Source organism: Anthonomus grandis, chromosome 5, assembly GCF_022605725.1.
Source record: "Anthonomus grandis grandis chromosome 5, icAntGran1.3, whole genome shotgun sequence".
NCBI lineage: Eukaryota > Metazoa > Arthropoda > Insecta > Coleoptera > Curculionidae > Anthonomus > Anthonomus grandis.
Genome location: NC_065550.1, coordinates 9,576,432 through 9,592,360, shown reverse-complemented (window position 1 = coordinate 9,592,360; position 15,929 = coordinate 9,576,432).

Below are 15,929 nucleotides of genomic sequence, written 5' to 3'. Positions count from 1 at the left end.
TTTCGTATACGTTGTTAAATTTTTGCCAATATCTAATTTTTATCTAAATTTTCTCAATATATAATCACAATGAGTATAATAATATAGCATAGAATTTCAACTGAGGATCTAATACTATTCCAAGATATTTTATATATTGCTCATACTGTAGCTTAACGCCATTTATATTAATACTAAAATGTTTCACATTCACCAAAATGAATCTATGTTTTTTGCCATATCCATAGAATTTCCACTATTTTTACACATAAAAAAAAACACTCGACTTACCAACGACACATATCATTGTGTCGTCAGCAAATAATGTAATTTTACAAATTTTTACAACTTTGACTATATCATTTATATACAGAAGAAACAACAATGGCCCTAAAACAGTCCCCTGTGGTACCCCTTGTTTCACTAAAATAGATTCAGACACAGTTGACTCATACTTTACTTTTGGGTCCTGTCTGATAAGTAGGATTTTAACCAATCTAAAGGCCGGGATAGACGCCCCGTCATACACATCAACTTGCTTGCGCAAACTTAAGTTGTACGGCAAGACTGAATTCCTCATTTGACCACTAATTATTCACTCTTGTTCGTTTTGTTGATCAATTTAAACGTCCAAAATTAAGATGACTGATGATCTTTTATTGTATGCGGCTGCTATTGCTATTATAGCAAAAAAGAAAAAAGTAAATAAGATAAAACGTTGCAAGTGGTCAAAAGAGTGGTTACTTAAGCGACAGGAATTATCACACCTACATTTACTAAATGAGCTTCGATTAGAACCTGAAGATTGGTTCATTTATTTACGTATGGACGAAGAAACTTATATGGAATTGCTCCAGATAGTAAGGCCTCAAATCAAAAGGATGGATACTGTTATGAGAAAAGCAATATCACCACATGAGAGGCTCGGCGCAACTCTACGCTTTTTAGCAGCCGGAAGAAGCTATGCTGACTTGAAATTTTCATGTGCAATATCTCCAAAAGTTCCTAAAGTTCCAATGCGCGATTCATGATCATACTGAAAAGTATCTATTCCATGAAATATTGGATTTAATCCCCCAAAGCGTTGTAAGGGTCTCACGGGTCCTTCTGGTGTCAATCTTAAAACTTCAGTGTTACTTGACCGCCTAACCTCCTGATTATACTGAAAAGTGTGTATACTGAAAAGTGTGTATCACCTTTTTGCAATATATGGCCAGTCAGTATCTCAAAAGGCAGTTCTTGAAGTTCTTGGCCTACATGTTGGCCGAAAGCTGCATATTTTCCTTGATTTTTAAGTTTACTTGCTACAATATTTAAAACTTCATCGCTGCGATCCAAATTCTTTTGAAGTTTTCTTTTGACACTAATTCTGGAATTTGATTTTGACGTGGATGGGGTGGCCGATGGAGGACGTAGTGCTGTGTCGGCTGAAGAATGGTCGTTAAAATTGTTTTCATGTTCGGTAGATTGGCTGTCGTCCTAAAAAAAAATTATTCAGATTATCATCTTATTTCATACTTTAAAGATTATATTTTTAATTTAAGATAATTTTTTTAATATAAGTATTTGATGTAATACTTATGTTAAAAAAATTATTTACAAAACATAGGTATTTTAATTTATCATTCTTGTTTCTTCCACTTTCCGAGCAGCGAAGAGGAATAGAAAAGAATTAGTAGGGAATTTGAAGAAAAATGGCAGTTTCCCAATTGTTTAGGTAGCATTGACGGTAAACACATTCGAATATCGCCACTGCAAGATGCTGGTTCTTTTTACTGGAATTATAAGGGATACAATAGCCTAGTTTTAATGGCCATTGCTAATGCGAAATACGAAATAACTTATTAATATATGGGCACAAATGGTCGTGTTTCGGATGGAGGTGTAATTGAAAACACTAAATTTTATGTAAAACTTGTTAAAGAAGAATTGCGATTACCTACTCCTTCCCCTGCAAAAAAATCTTCCACTCAGCTTCCTTGGGTTTTTATCGGAGATGAAGCATTTTCACTGCGTAAAAATGTACTGAAACTATTTGGCTCGCGAGATTTGACAAGAGAAAGAAAAATTTTCAACTATCGTCTGTCTAGGGCACGCAGAATCATCGAGAATGTTTTTGGTATAATGGCTGCCCGATTTATAATCCTTCATACAGAAATTAATTTAAAATTAAACAGTACAGATTTAGTCATATTGACGTGCGTTATTTTACATAACTATTTGCGAAAAAAATGCTCTGATTCGTCTACTCCCTCCGAGTCCTTAGACGAAGAAGATTGGACACAATCAGAAGTTCATACAGGGCTGCGAGTTGACCCTGGTATTTTAAGCGGACTACAACGTAGACACAATCGAAATATTGCACAAGAAGCTAATGAAGTTAGAGAGTTATATGTGGGATATTTTAATGGCGAGGGTCAAGTAAACTGGCAAAATACTGTGTGCTTCTGTGCCCATACCCGACTGCGCACTTCTAGTTTTTTTTAACTCTTTCCGGAAACAAGTACGCAATGAATTAATTCTTTTTATATACGATTAGATATTTCAACCCGCTTAGGACGACTTATGAGGGCAATAACCAGACATAGTTTTAAACACACTCTGTATTTGATATCATTTCGTACAAGCGCAATCACCAGTTCTCTTGTTTTGGTGCACTGCTCCAACTGATGATCATCAATGTTTATTTCAGCACGATCTATCTCGGCAGAGACATGTGTTTCAGACAATAGCAATATTTTTGGCCTCCAATTATTAACCAATATTTTCTTTATTATTTATAAAACCCTGACAATTAAAATAAACGGCTGTTGACATTAACTCTGTATTACTGTCTAGTTGCTATTTTAGAAATCTGTTACACTGCATTTGTTCTATTTTTTTATATGTTTCACAATTATTTACGTCCCATGCAGTATTTCGCATCAATATTTAGTTTCAATCCATATTTGCTGCTAGACAATACACAGATGTTGCATTTACTCACGTTGCTATGACAATTTTTAACATCATGCTCGCCGCCACATTTAGCAGAAACATTTTTTTCTTTAGACTCTTTTTGTTGACGCCCATATTTGCAACACTTGTATCACTAAAAGTATTATTCCATAATCAGTATAAACCATGCAACGGCTCCAACCTATATTCATTCTTTGATTTAGCATTAGTGTATTATATGTTTGTGAGTTCACTTCAAAGATTATGTTATTTAATATAATTTCCCATTCAGCAGTTTTGTTTTTCTCAAAATTTTCAATTTAAAATCTTTATCATTTGGCTTTACCTCATTTTGTTTAATTATTTTTTCAATTTTGATCCTTCTACTTCATATTCTTCACCAAGTTTATTCTGAATTTCTGATTGGATATTTGAAATTTCTTTTTCATTGCCACACTCCAATATTAATACACCGGATCGGCCCGTTGATACTCCAGCTCCTATTTCAGTGGGATTGATTTTACTTTGGAGTGTTTTTTTTAATTTCATTTGTGTCCTTTTAAGCTCCCTTTTGCTTTACAACCAGTATTTTATCAGTACCCTTGGCTTTAGTAACAGATGCATAAGATACTCCTGATTGTATTTCGTTTACTCCCATTAACCCTTATTACTCTTAAGTTTTTGCAGTTCTTGTTTCAAACTTAAATTTTCTCGAATGAAATAATCGATTTTCCCATTTAATTCCGATGTGGTTTTGACTAGTAGATCCAATTATGACATTGTGACATCAATATAATTTTGTTTTATTACACATTCTTCTGCTCTACTTCTCTTTCTTGAACGCTCAGGTTTATTTACAATTTCGCTTCTAGCCTCCGAAACTGAATTCCAGTACGATGCACACTTTCAATTTGATTTTTTCATATAAAAACCTCTTATGTCGAAATTTACACATTTTCCATGATAATATCGGTTACAACTTGTACACTGTATTATTGCTTTTAAATCAGAAAATTGTATTTTACACGTAAAACAGCAAGAGAATACACATAAAAAATTTAAATCTTATTACCTAATATGTCTGATCATTTACCGTGGTATGATACATATATTATAAAGTATTCGAAAAATTATGTTAATTATTTGGGATTTTTTGTTTGCTTGCTTTTTGTTAACGTATTTTTTTACTTTCTTTTTATTTGTGGTACAGAAAAATCTTTGTTGTTTCTACATTTTTTCATTCGGAGGCTCGTCATCACCATGGTCACCACCATCAGCACTTTAAGAAAATGTTGGTACAGCTGATGCAGTGGAAGTCTAACAATTTGTCGATTGTGTTTCAGTACACTTGTATTTGCATAAATATATCATCATGTAGGTTGCTCTATCTACTCTATGGTTTTGTAATTTAGCTATCGTGTGTATTCTTAAAATATCTTTCTTGTTAATACATTACATACACGGCGAACTGTTTCCTCCACAATTTTTTTTTCTCCACTTGACGTTTTCGGATTTTCCCATCGAGATTCTTTTCTAATTTTTGAAAAATACTAAATTTCTATAAAATGAATATGCCTGCAAATAGAGTTAGTCACATAAAAACTATTGCATGGAAACTTTATGGACTTTTGTCTTATAGCATTTTACATTGCCTTCGTTAGTTTTTTTACTTTAGCTTGGTCTTTGGGTTGATAGCGTTAAGTCTAAAATCGATATGTTCAACCCCTTATAATCACTTTTTGCATTTTTTAATGAAATGCATTTTTCGGCTTCGGTTCTTGGTTAAATTTTGGTCTTTTTGAGTTCTTTTTAATCTAAACCAGCCAACATGGATAGTTTAATATGGCGGGGCGGAATAGCCTGCTATAATTTTTTTTTATAATAAAATATTATAAATTTCAATAGAAAGCCACATTTTTGACATTTCTTATTATTTAATTAAATGTTCAAAAGGAGTCAAATATTCAATATATACAATATAGAATACATATAATAAGATAAGAAAGGTACTTAAATTTCATAAGTTATATCCCTATAAACTGCAAATACAGTAAGAAGTTAAAATTAGTTTAAGTTAAGAATGTATATAGGTAATGAAAATAAAAGGTTCCATTAAATTCCCTTAAGGAACGCCGATTTTAATTATTTCTGGAGAACTTAAATTGTTATTTACTTTATTGTATTGCTTTCTTGAGTATAAATACCTTTCAACGACATCCAACATAATGCCTCTCACTCCATAATATTCAAGTAAGTGTTATGTAATTCATGATGTAATATTTTTGTAAGTTCTTCTGCAGTGTTTAATTGAGGCAATCAATCCTCTTATCCATTCCCTTACTTGAATTTCTGTAACCTCCTCCCAGCGATATCTTAGAATTATTTTTAATAATTCCAAGTCATTAATTTTTCTTTTGATACATTTATCTTGTTTATTTCTTAGTTGTTTTGAGTGTTGTGTTCCTATATACTGACCATAATTGGATAGTGATCTGTGACACAACTATGTAATATGTAAGAGTTAAACAATTGTTGTTCTGCTGGTGTTGATAAAAAATGGTCCAAGCAGGAGTCTGACTCATATTTAGTTGTTAGTTTAATATAGAGCAAAAAACCATAATTTGGCACAAGACAGAGATATTCATTTACTGTGCTGCTATTTACGTGCTTCAAGACAACATTTATATTCCCTGTAAAGATTTCTAAATTATTTTTCAATTTGGCATCAAAAAACGCCTCTAAATCCTCAAATAATAAGGAGGAGATCTATAAAGTATAGTTATTCCATTGTTTTGATTTAATATAGTAAAAGTTATTCTGCTTAACATTATTTTTGACTTATCTAACTTATAGTGATTGGCAACAAGATTTAGCACATTTTTAATTACAATTAAGATCGCATCATTTATATTAAAATCCCCCCCTCATTATAATATGTGCTATAACCTTCAAAAGCGCAAGATGGCGTCAACTAGTAAACAAGCGAAAGACGACGCTTAAAAAAAGAACGCTGATAAAATTGCTTTTTACTGTTGCAAAGAAAAGTATTCTAGTGTTATATTGTGTGTAAAGTGTGGTGCTCTATTCCACATTTCATGTGCAAAAAGAGATTGGGATGGAAAAGTCTCTTTCATAGATAATAGAGATAACTCTCTTTCATAGAGATAACTCGAGTGATTTGTTGTGGAAACGATGCCGATGAGACAAAATTCTGAGTGCAACAATAAAGCCTTCAAATTCCCGCCCGGAAAAAGGTAAACAAACACCTCTCTGCTTTCCGCCCCTTTCCAGCACTTTGTTGCCGCACACTCCAGCTGCCCAACCATCTTCTCACGACGGCAATGACGTCATTGAAATCGCCGCTTATGCAGAAAGTAGTCGAAAGTGGCCAAATGGCGCTGTCGCAGCGTTTTTCATCGGCAAAGACTCAGCCTAAGACGGGAACAGGAACAGAAGAAGATGCCAATGGTGCTGTTGATATAGGTAATGTAAAAAAAAACAATGACTGGCAGACAGTACTTAATAGAAGGAAAAGGGGAACTCATCCTCTACCGAAAAAAACCGTCCAAAACCTCTAAAGGACACAATGCAAAATCAAGACTGTACCCTCAAAACTGTGCAGAGAAAAGCTTTTCTGTTCATAACAGGACTTGCACCTGAAACAAAACAAGAAGACATCATCTGACATGGGTAATGGACGCTACTTTGAGAAGATAATAACTAAGAGGTACAAGTACTGTGCCTCATTTAAGTTGGCCGTGCCATTGGAGGACCGATATCAATACCTGCGTGCTGAAACCTGGCCGATGGTGCATCTGTAAACTATTTCCTGAACCTACAGAGCCGAGGTGGGGTGTTCAAAAATCCCCAACAACCAGCAAGTTAAGGGTTTTACATGTTAATGTTAGGTCCCTAAGGAAGAAAGTGGATGAGTTGGAGCTGATAAGGACATCAATATTCTATGTTTAACAGAGCATTGGTTAACCAAAGATAAGATAGATTTGATAAATATCCAGGGATATAAACTGGCGGTATATTCAACTAGATCTCATTCTATTGCTGGTGGTATATGTATTTTTGTTAAAACTGTGTTTGAGTTTTCTATTTGAAATTGTCTTAGTCTTATTGTTTATTAATTTTTTTTTGAATATTGTGGTATTTTTTTAAGGAATTTTAATATTAATATTTTAGCATTGTATTATAGGATGGTAGTTATGACATTTTCTTGGAGTCTGTCGAGGAGCTTTTAGGTAGTTTGGATACAGGTAAGCCAGTAATCGTTGCAGGTAAGTTTAATGTTCGCTTTAATACAAGTCAATCTGAAGCCATTCGTCTCTGTGACTTGTTAACAGACTTTGGTATTGAACAGGCAATTTTTGAACCAACACGAGATGATAATCGTCTGGACAATATCTTTGTGAGCGCTGACATGGATGTATATTGTGTGAGTGTTATTAGCATAATTTTATTTGATTATTGATCATACATATTAGAGTGTATGATCCCAATGACTGTTGGTGGTTTTGATCGGTCTCGGAAGGTATTTAGACCAATAACACAACAGGGTCTTAATAGATTTTATAACATTGTAGATAAATTTTCATGGAATTTTACTGGGGAAGAAACTGATGTCGTTGGAGCTTTCAACATTTAATATCATTGCTTGAAAATGCTTATCAATCAGCATTTCTAGTAAAATTTTACATTGTTCGTTCTGACTACTCTTATGCTATTAACTGGTTTAATGAAGACCTTAAGGGAATGAGAGACCACTTGCAGTTTTTGGAAGAACTCAACCGTCAATATAAACAGGTAGAAATTAAACAAGAACTTAGTAATTAGAACAAACTCTATAAAGAAGCTATAAAAAAAGCTAAAATAAGATCAAATGATAACCTTATCCGCTCCTCTAAAAATCCACTAAAAATTATGTGCTAAATAATTAACAGACACCGAGGTAGAAGTGAAAAGTCATTAAGTCATAAAAATATATGAATTACACCAAATGACTTTAATAATTTTTTCCCCAGCATAGCACAGAGCATCGTGCGAGATTTCCTAATTTCAAATAATAATCCACTTGTTTATCTTACAGAGATAGTATTACATCCATTTTCATTTTCTGAGGTAACTTTTAATGAAGTAAGAGATGTAATTAATAATCTAAAAAACAAACCAACCAAGCTGTGATATATATGGGTTAAACACTAAACTATTAAAGGCTATTACAAACTGCCTAATAATTCCTTTGACTAAACTAATAAATCTTTGTTTTAAACAGAATACTTTTCCTGAAGTTCTCAAACTGGCAATTCTGGTACTAATTTTTAAGAAGGGTGACCCTTTATTGCCAGAAAATTACAGGCCAATATCACTCTTGCCTATAATATCTAAAATAGTAGAAAAGTGCATGGCCATTAAAATTGTTGGGTTTTTTGAGCCCAATAGTGTCGCGTCCCGGTGCCAGTTTGGGTTTAGAGAGCATATGAATACTGTCCAGGGCATCCTACATCTTGTGTCTGATGTAATAGAGGCATTTCATAATTTTCAGTACAATTCAGTCGTGCTGTATAATCTGAGCAAGGCCTTTGACTGTGTCGATCATGGCATCCTTCTTCAAAAACTTGAATACTATTGTCTATTTGATTTTTATTTTTGTTAAGAAAGTACTGTATCGAAAACTGGTGTTGTCACTGTTGAGAAAAGTGGACTGTATTTATTGTTTTTTGACAATTAATGGTTGTGAGAAACCTTACCTGGTTTTCTCTCGATTACAGTTTTCACTCGCATTAGCTGGCCAGCTTTTTCGCAGTACGAAATGAGGTTTATCCCATAAACACGGGATTGTAGCGGGTGGTACTAGATACGTGAACGATGCGGTTTAGCGATTTACTTCTTCTGATAATGGGTTTCAACGAACTGGCTCAGTATGTTGGACGCGCACCTTTTTATAAGGCCTCAAAGCATTCTTTTAGATGCATTTAAATAGAAATACTTTGACTAACTGTTTCTACACAGTGAGCCAAGCGAAATTGAGTTAAAGTTTAAAGTTTAATGAAAATTTGAAATAGAATGAAGAATGAACTACTTGATTAAAATTATTGTAAAATTTAAGAAAACTGAACATACCGCCCACCAAAAATGCGTTGCATTTTTCAGTGGCTTGAAAGCGGCAAAGGACATAGCTTGACTTCAGGTCGCTTTAAGGTGCCATTACTGGTTTGAACAGTAGCGACTCTGACTACTCCATCCGAACCCGGATGTACCTCCCTAACTCGACCCATTTGCCACTGCAGGGGCGGTGCTAAGTCATTGCGAATTAGCACTAGAGTTCCAGGAGAGAGGTTAACAATAGGCTTATGCCATTTGGCACGTTGATGTAGCGTATGCAAATACTCACTAGACCAACGGCGCCAGAAATCTTGATGCATTTTTTGGAGCATCTGCCAGCGATCTAAGCGATTTACAGGTAACGAGGTCACATCAGTTTCGGGGAGAGCAGTCAGAGGCTCCAGTACTAAAAAATGCCCGGGTGTCAAGGCGGTCAGGTTGTTTAGATCGTTACTAAAGGGTGTAAGAGGACATAAATTCAAAAAGGCTTCAATTTGAATTAAAACTGTGTTTAATTCTTCATAAGTTAAACACTGATTACCAATCACGCGATACAAAATGGATTTTAACAGATTTTACCCCCGCTTCCCACAGCCCTCCAAAATGAGAAGCGGAAGGTGGATTGAAGTGCCATGATATGCCCTCAGTCGAGGTAGCATTAACCATAAAACCATTCAATTGTTTAGACGCACCAGTAAAATTGGTACCGCAATCGCTATATAAGTGCTGACAACGGCCACGGTGAGCGATAAACCTACGTAAAGCAGCTAAAAAGGCCTCGGTAGAGAGGTTAGAGACCAATTCAAGATGTAAAGCCTTGGTGGCAAAGCAAACGAATAGGCACAAGTAAGCTTTAGTGGTGCGACTACCACGGTAGCGTGACATCATTACATTAAAAGGCCCGGCGTAGTCCACTCCGGTGTGAAGAAAAGGCTTTACTTGGGAGACGCGCACAGCAGGCAAATCACCCATTGGGGGCTGAATAGACTAGGGTAAAGCAGCCTACACATTTTAAAATAATTTGACGAATGACCCTTTTGGAAGATACTATCCAGAATTGTTGCATGATAAGAAACTGAACGCTTTGGACACCTGCATGAAAATATTTTAAATGAAAATAAGTTACTACAAGTTTTGTAAACTCGTGAGTACCAGGTAAAAGGGCAGGATAATTGTGATTAAAACTCAATGAGTGTTTTAAGCGACTACCCACACGCAAGATATTATCACTATCCATAAAAACGCTTAACCGTCTAAGCAGCCTCGAAGGCAATTGATTGCTTTGAATTAGCCTTATGTCTGAAGCAAAGGCCCGTGACTGAACATGCTTAACCAAAACCATTGTGGCGGCATGAAGTTGGGAAGACGTAAGAGCGCCTGTAAGTGGGAAACAAATGTTATTTTTGTAGCGAAAAATAAAGGCAATAATGCGCGTTGATTTATCAAATAATGAAAACTTCAAAATGCGGCTTTCAAGAAAATCTTCTGAAGCGAAAACCAATAAGCAGGTTTTATTTTCTTCAGGTAAAGAAGCGACATTTGAAGAAACATTTACAAAAGGGATCCAGTTGCGGTTTGAATTAAGTAAAAAACTCGGACCTGCTTACCAAAGCGAACTATTTTTTAACTCTACCGGAAACAAGCCTCTAGAACCTAAATCCGCAGGATTGTTTTCAGAGGAGACATGATACCAATAAGAAACGGGTAACCTTTCTTGGATAAAGGAGACCCTATTACTAACAAAAGTACTCCAACGATGTGGAGACGCTTTGATCCACGAAAGAGCAATTGTTGAGTCACTTCAGGCGAAAATCTTATGAATTGCGAAAGATGAGGTATAAATTTTGTAAACATGTGATAGCAAACGAGACAAAAGCACAGCTGCGCATAGTTCTAAGCGTGGAATTGAAAGAGTTTTTAGCGGTGCAACTTTCGACTTAGCACATACAAATTGAGTGGCTACTTCTCCATCAGGAGTTAAACAGCATAGGTAAATTACAGCGCAATAGCCCTTTGCGGAGCTATCGCAAAACCCGTGAATTTCTATGATCTTATAACTGAGAGGGAACAAACAACGAGGAATTTTACATTCTGATATAGAAGATATCTCCGAATAATATTTATTCCAAAGAAAAACGATCTCGTTTGGAGGCGTTTCATCCCAACCTAGCTTTAAGTACCATAACCGGTGAATTAAGTGCTTAACAAGAAAAGCTAAGGGAGAAATTAATCCCAAAGGATCAAAAATCTTTGCTAAATTAGACAAAAGTATTCGTTTTGTGCATCCTTTATCAATTGAACTAACTGAAAACTGGAAAACATCAAGAGAATGATTCCACTGAAGACCTAAAACTTTCAAGGGGCTATCTGAATCGAAATTAAGTGAAAGACTTTCATTATAAAGAAAAGATGGTTGAAAATCAGCTAACAAACGAGGATCATTACTACACCATTTTCGAAGTTCAAAACCACCTTTCTGAAGAAGAGACATCAAATCTCTTTGAAGATTTTTCGCTCCCTCAATGGTTTCTGAGCCACCGTTGACGTCGTCAACATAAGATGACCTCAAAATAATTTGGGAAGCTTCAGGAAAATTAATCTTTTCCTGTTCTGCTAAAGCTAATAAAGACCTAATGGCAAGATAAGGTGCACAAGTTAGCCAATAAGTAACTGTAAGAAGGCGATAATCAGCGATAGGTTGATCTTTGGAGAAGCGCCACACGATTCTTTGATAATAGGCGTGTGCGGGGTTTACTAAAATTTGCCTAAACATTTGACGAACATCGGCTGTGAAAACAAAACGATGAATTCTGAAGCCAAGAAGTAACTCGAAAATATCAGTTTGTAATTTAGGTCCAGGGAGAAGACACTCATTAAGCGACATGTCCCCGGGAGATTTTGCTAAAGCGTTAAATACTACGCGAAGTTTAGCGGTGGGGCTGGAATCCTTTAACACACAATGATGTGGGATATAAAATGACCGTTGTGGTATGTCCCCTGAAGGTAGTAATTCCATGTGATTTTGAGTAAGGTATTCCTGCATAAAAGCAGAATAATCACAGTAGAGCTTCGGATTCCTTTCGAGTCTGCGCTCTAACGATAAAAAGTTTCTCACAGCTAATTCTCTACTGCTAGTAAACTCAGGGTCCTGGCTTTGAAATGGCAAGGAAACTACGAATCTCCCATTTTCGTTACAATAGGTAGAATTAGTAAAGATTTCCTCGCATTTTCGATCCTCTGGGGATAAAGTCTTGACGTGAGGTCCCTCCTCAACTTCCCAAAACTTTTGCATTGTATCATTAATAAACGTATTAAAGCAAACGAGAGACTGTGAAGCATGAGGCAAAAACCCTGACGACACTTTACCCATCAAAATAAAGCCGAAGATGGTGTTAATAGCGACAGGCTCATTGAGCCGACCATTAAGACGACCCTCCTCCAAAATATAAGACAACAAAGAAGCACCTATTAGCATGTCAATAGGACCGGGGATGTTATAAGTAGGGTCAGCCAGCACAGGATTGCGCAAGTGAGGCCATGTTCCTTTAGGCAAAAGGGATTTAGGTAAACTACTACAAATTTTTGAAAGAACTGCTGCTTCCAAATCAACAATAGGGGTGAGTTTGTTACAAGGGCGAATTTTTGTGAAAATACTTTTTGAGCAATTAGGTACATGGGTTTCTCCCACACCCTGAACGGAGCAAGGCATATTATAAGGAGAAAGCCCAAGGCGTCTAACACAATCTTGCGAAATAAAATGAAGTTGAGAACTCGAATCCAATAATATTCAAACTTTTTGAAAGTTTCCAGATCCGTCTAACGTATCCACCAGAGCTGTGGATAGTAAAACATTAATTGAAGCATTATCATTAATACTACTTGCGACTAAAGGCGAAGAATTTGAAAGATCAGCAGGCAAGTATGACCGCGCATCATTATCTATAGGAGAAGCAGTAGAGTGGGGAGTGGAGATAACATGATTGCTGTTACCAGAGCCAGTGTTTCTTTCGAAATGCAACAAAGTGTGATGCTTCTGTTTACATTTATGACAAGTGTGAGTAGATTTACAGTCCTTAACAGAATGAGTATTTATGCTTAAGCAATTTATGCAAATTTTTAAAGATTTTGCGAGTTGATATCTGTCATGTGGACTTTTTGCTAGAAAGCTGGGACATCGAAAAATATTATGATTTGATTTGAAAAGACTACAAAGACTTGATTTGGATTGATCATGGCTGAAAAGGGAATTTTTTTGAAATTGGGAAATGCTCCTCTCTCTTCGCAAGTTTTTTCTCCTTTCCATGAACTTGCGTGGAACAAACATTATCAAGAGCCGCACAGTGCTTATGCAAATAAGTAGTGAGTTGAGCAAAGGAAGGGGTAACACTTAGATCGTACTGAAGTTCAAATTTATTAGCCACAGAAACATGAATGCGTTTAAGTAACATCTGAACTAGAATGAAATCCCAAGAGTCTACAGGGAAATGAAGATTACGTAAGGCAGAAAGATAATCCGAAAATGTATCCAAAAGCTGCCGTAAATCACTGGAATTTTCTGTAGTAAGCTTTGGAGCATTTTCGATAGCTGCCCAATGCAGAGCTGCAACTAAACGAGTGTTTTGGTAACGTTTTACCAGTGTTTCATAAGCGGTTGAATAATTAAGGTCGGTCATGGGTATCTTTTGAATAATTATTAACGGTTGGCCACGCAAAAAACTCAAAAGATAATTAAATTTCTCTATATTGCTCAAACTGGCATTGTTATGTATCAGCGCATCAAACATATCTTTAAAAGTTGCAAATTGTATGAGGTTCCCAGAAAAGATGGGAATTTCAATTTTTGGTAAAGTTACATGGGATTGATTACGAGAAACTGAAGACGAGGAGGAAGGTTTAGAGCCCAGTTGCTCACCGAATAAGTCCAAATATGTTTATTTAATGCACCAAAAATCTCGTTCAAATGAACTTCTAAGGCGATCCTGTATAATAAATTCCTCATCATCTAAGATGCAACCAATCACAATATTGTGCTGTTTAAAAAATTCTAATTTAATGGACTCTAAAGACCCATAACGCAGCTTAAGAACTGTATGATTAGAGTTATAATTTTTTGCACTTTTAGAGATATCAAGCAAGTCCGAGAGTCGGTTCGCTTCACTCTGTCTAAGAAGTTTGGCCTTTTTTTAATTTATCAGACATTTTAAATAGTTTAGACTGTATATATAAAAAAAAACCAAATGCACAAAAATTCTTTAGAAACTAAAGTAACTACAAGTAAGGAATATATAGAGAAATGACCAGTCGTTACTCTTTAATAAAGTGACGATAGTGAATTCGAAGTATTAATTTATGTTTGAGTCACCCTGCAAATATAAATCAAAATACGACCATGCACCAAGCACCAAGAAACGTTCAACAGGTAAAAATATTTGCGGTGTTTATGTTTTTTATCAATTTATGTTTTTTAACTATTTATGTTTAAATTTCAGCAAAACCTGAGTGTAAAACGACCTGTAACAATGAAGGCTACAAAACTTTTTACTATTTAAATTATTTGTGATCAACAAATAACTGCGATTTAAGAAAGATATAATAATAAAAAAAATGGTAATCGGGTCGAAGTGACCAAAATGTCTATTTGATTTTTATTTTTGTTAAGAAAGTACTGTATCGAAAGCTCACTGTTGAGAAAAGTGGACTGTGTTTATTGTTTTTTGACAATTAATGGTTGTGAGACCTTACCTGGTTTTCTCTCGATTACAGTTTTTCACTCGCGTTATCTGGCCAGCTTTTTCGCGGTACGAAATGAGGTTTATCCCATAAACACGGGATTAAAGCGGATGGTACTAGATACGTGAACGATGCGGTTTAGCGATTTACTTCTTCTGATAATGGGTTTCAACGAACTGGCTCAGTATGTTGGATGCGCACCTTTTTATAGGGTCTCAAAGCATTCTTTTGGATGCATTTGAATAAAAATACTTTGACTAACTGTTTCTACACAGTGAGCCAAGCGAAATTGAGTTAAAGTTTAAAGTTTAATGAAAATTTGAAATAGAATGAAGAATGAACTACTTGATTAAAATTATTGTAAAATTTAAGAAAACTGAATAACTATAAATTCCATCATAATAGTATAAAACACGTCGAGTCTTATCTTCAATGTAGATCTCAGGTGGTGGGTGTCGCGGGTGTGACGTCAGCAAAGAGGTTTATAAGCATTGGAGTGCCACAAGGATCAGTTCTGGGGCCCATCCTTTACTTAATATATATAAATGACCTTCCTGAAGGGGAAACTCTTTGCTGATGATACAACTGCTTCTTATGCTGCAGATTCATATGCAGAATCACTACTTGATTGCTAAAAATTGGTTTTACGCAAACATATTGCTTTTAAATAGTGCTATGACACATCGGGTTACATTCTATATGAGGGGTCTGTCAAATGTATAGAATGCATCAGAGGTGAGTTTCCTGGGAGTCACTTTGGACCCAATGGACCCAATGCTGCAATGGGGTAAGCATATTGAGGCTCTTGCGGGGAACCTCATCAGGGGCCTGTATGTGCTCAGAAACCTCTGCAATTGTACCTCTGCTGATATATTAAGAATATCATACTTTGCCATTTTTCATTCTCATCTTTCATATGCAATTCTTGCCTGTGGCCATGCAGCAGAGGTAAGCAGGGTTTTTGCAGGCTCTTGCAGAGAAGGACGGTAAGAGTGATATCTGGTTTAGGTTACAGGGATGATTGCAGAAATGTTTATGTTAGTCTTGGTCTCTTGACTGTACCTTGTTTGTATGTGCTAGAGTGTCTGCTGTATGTTAAACAGTGTGAGAGTCAGTTTCAAGCTCACAGGGATGTCCATGACTAAAACACTCGTGCAAGGAACAATTTGGTA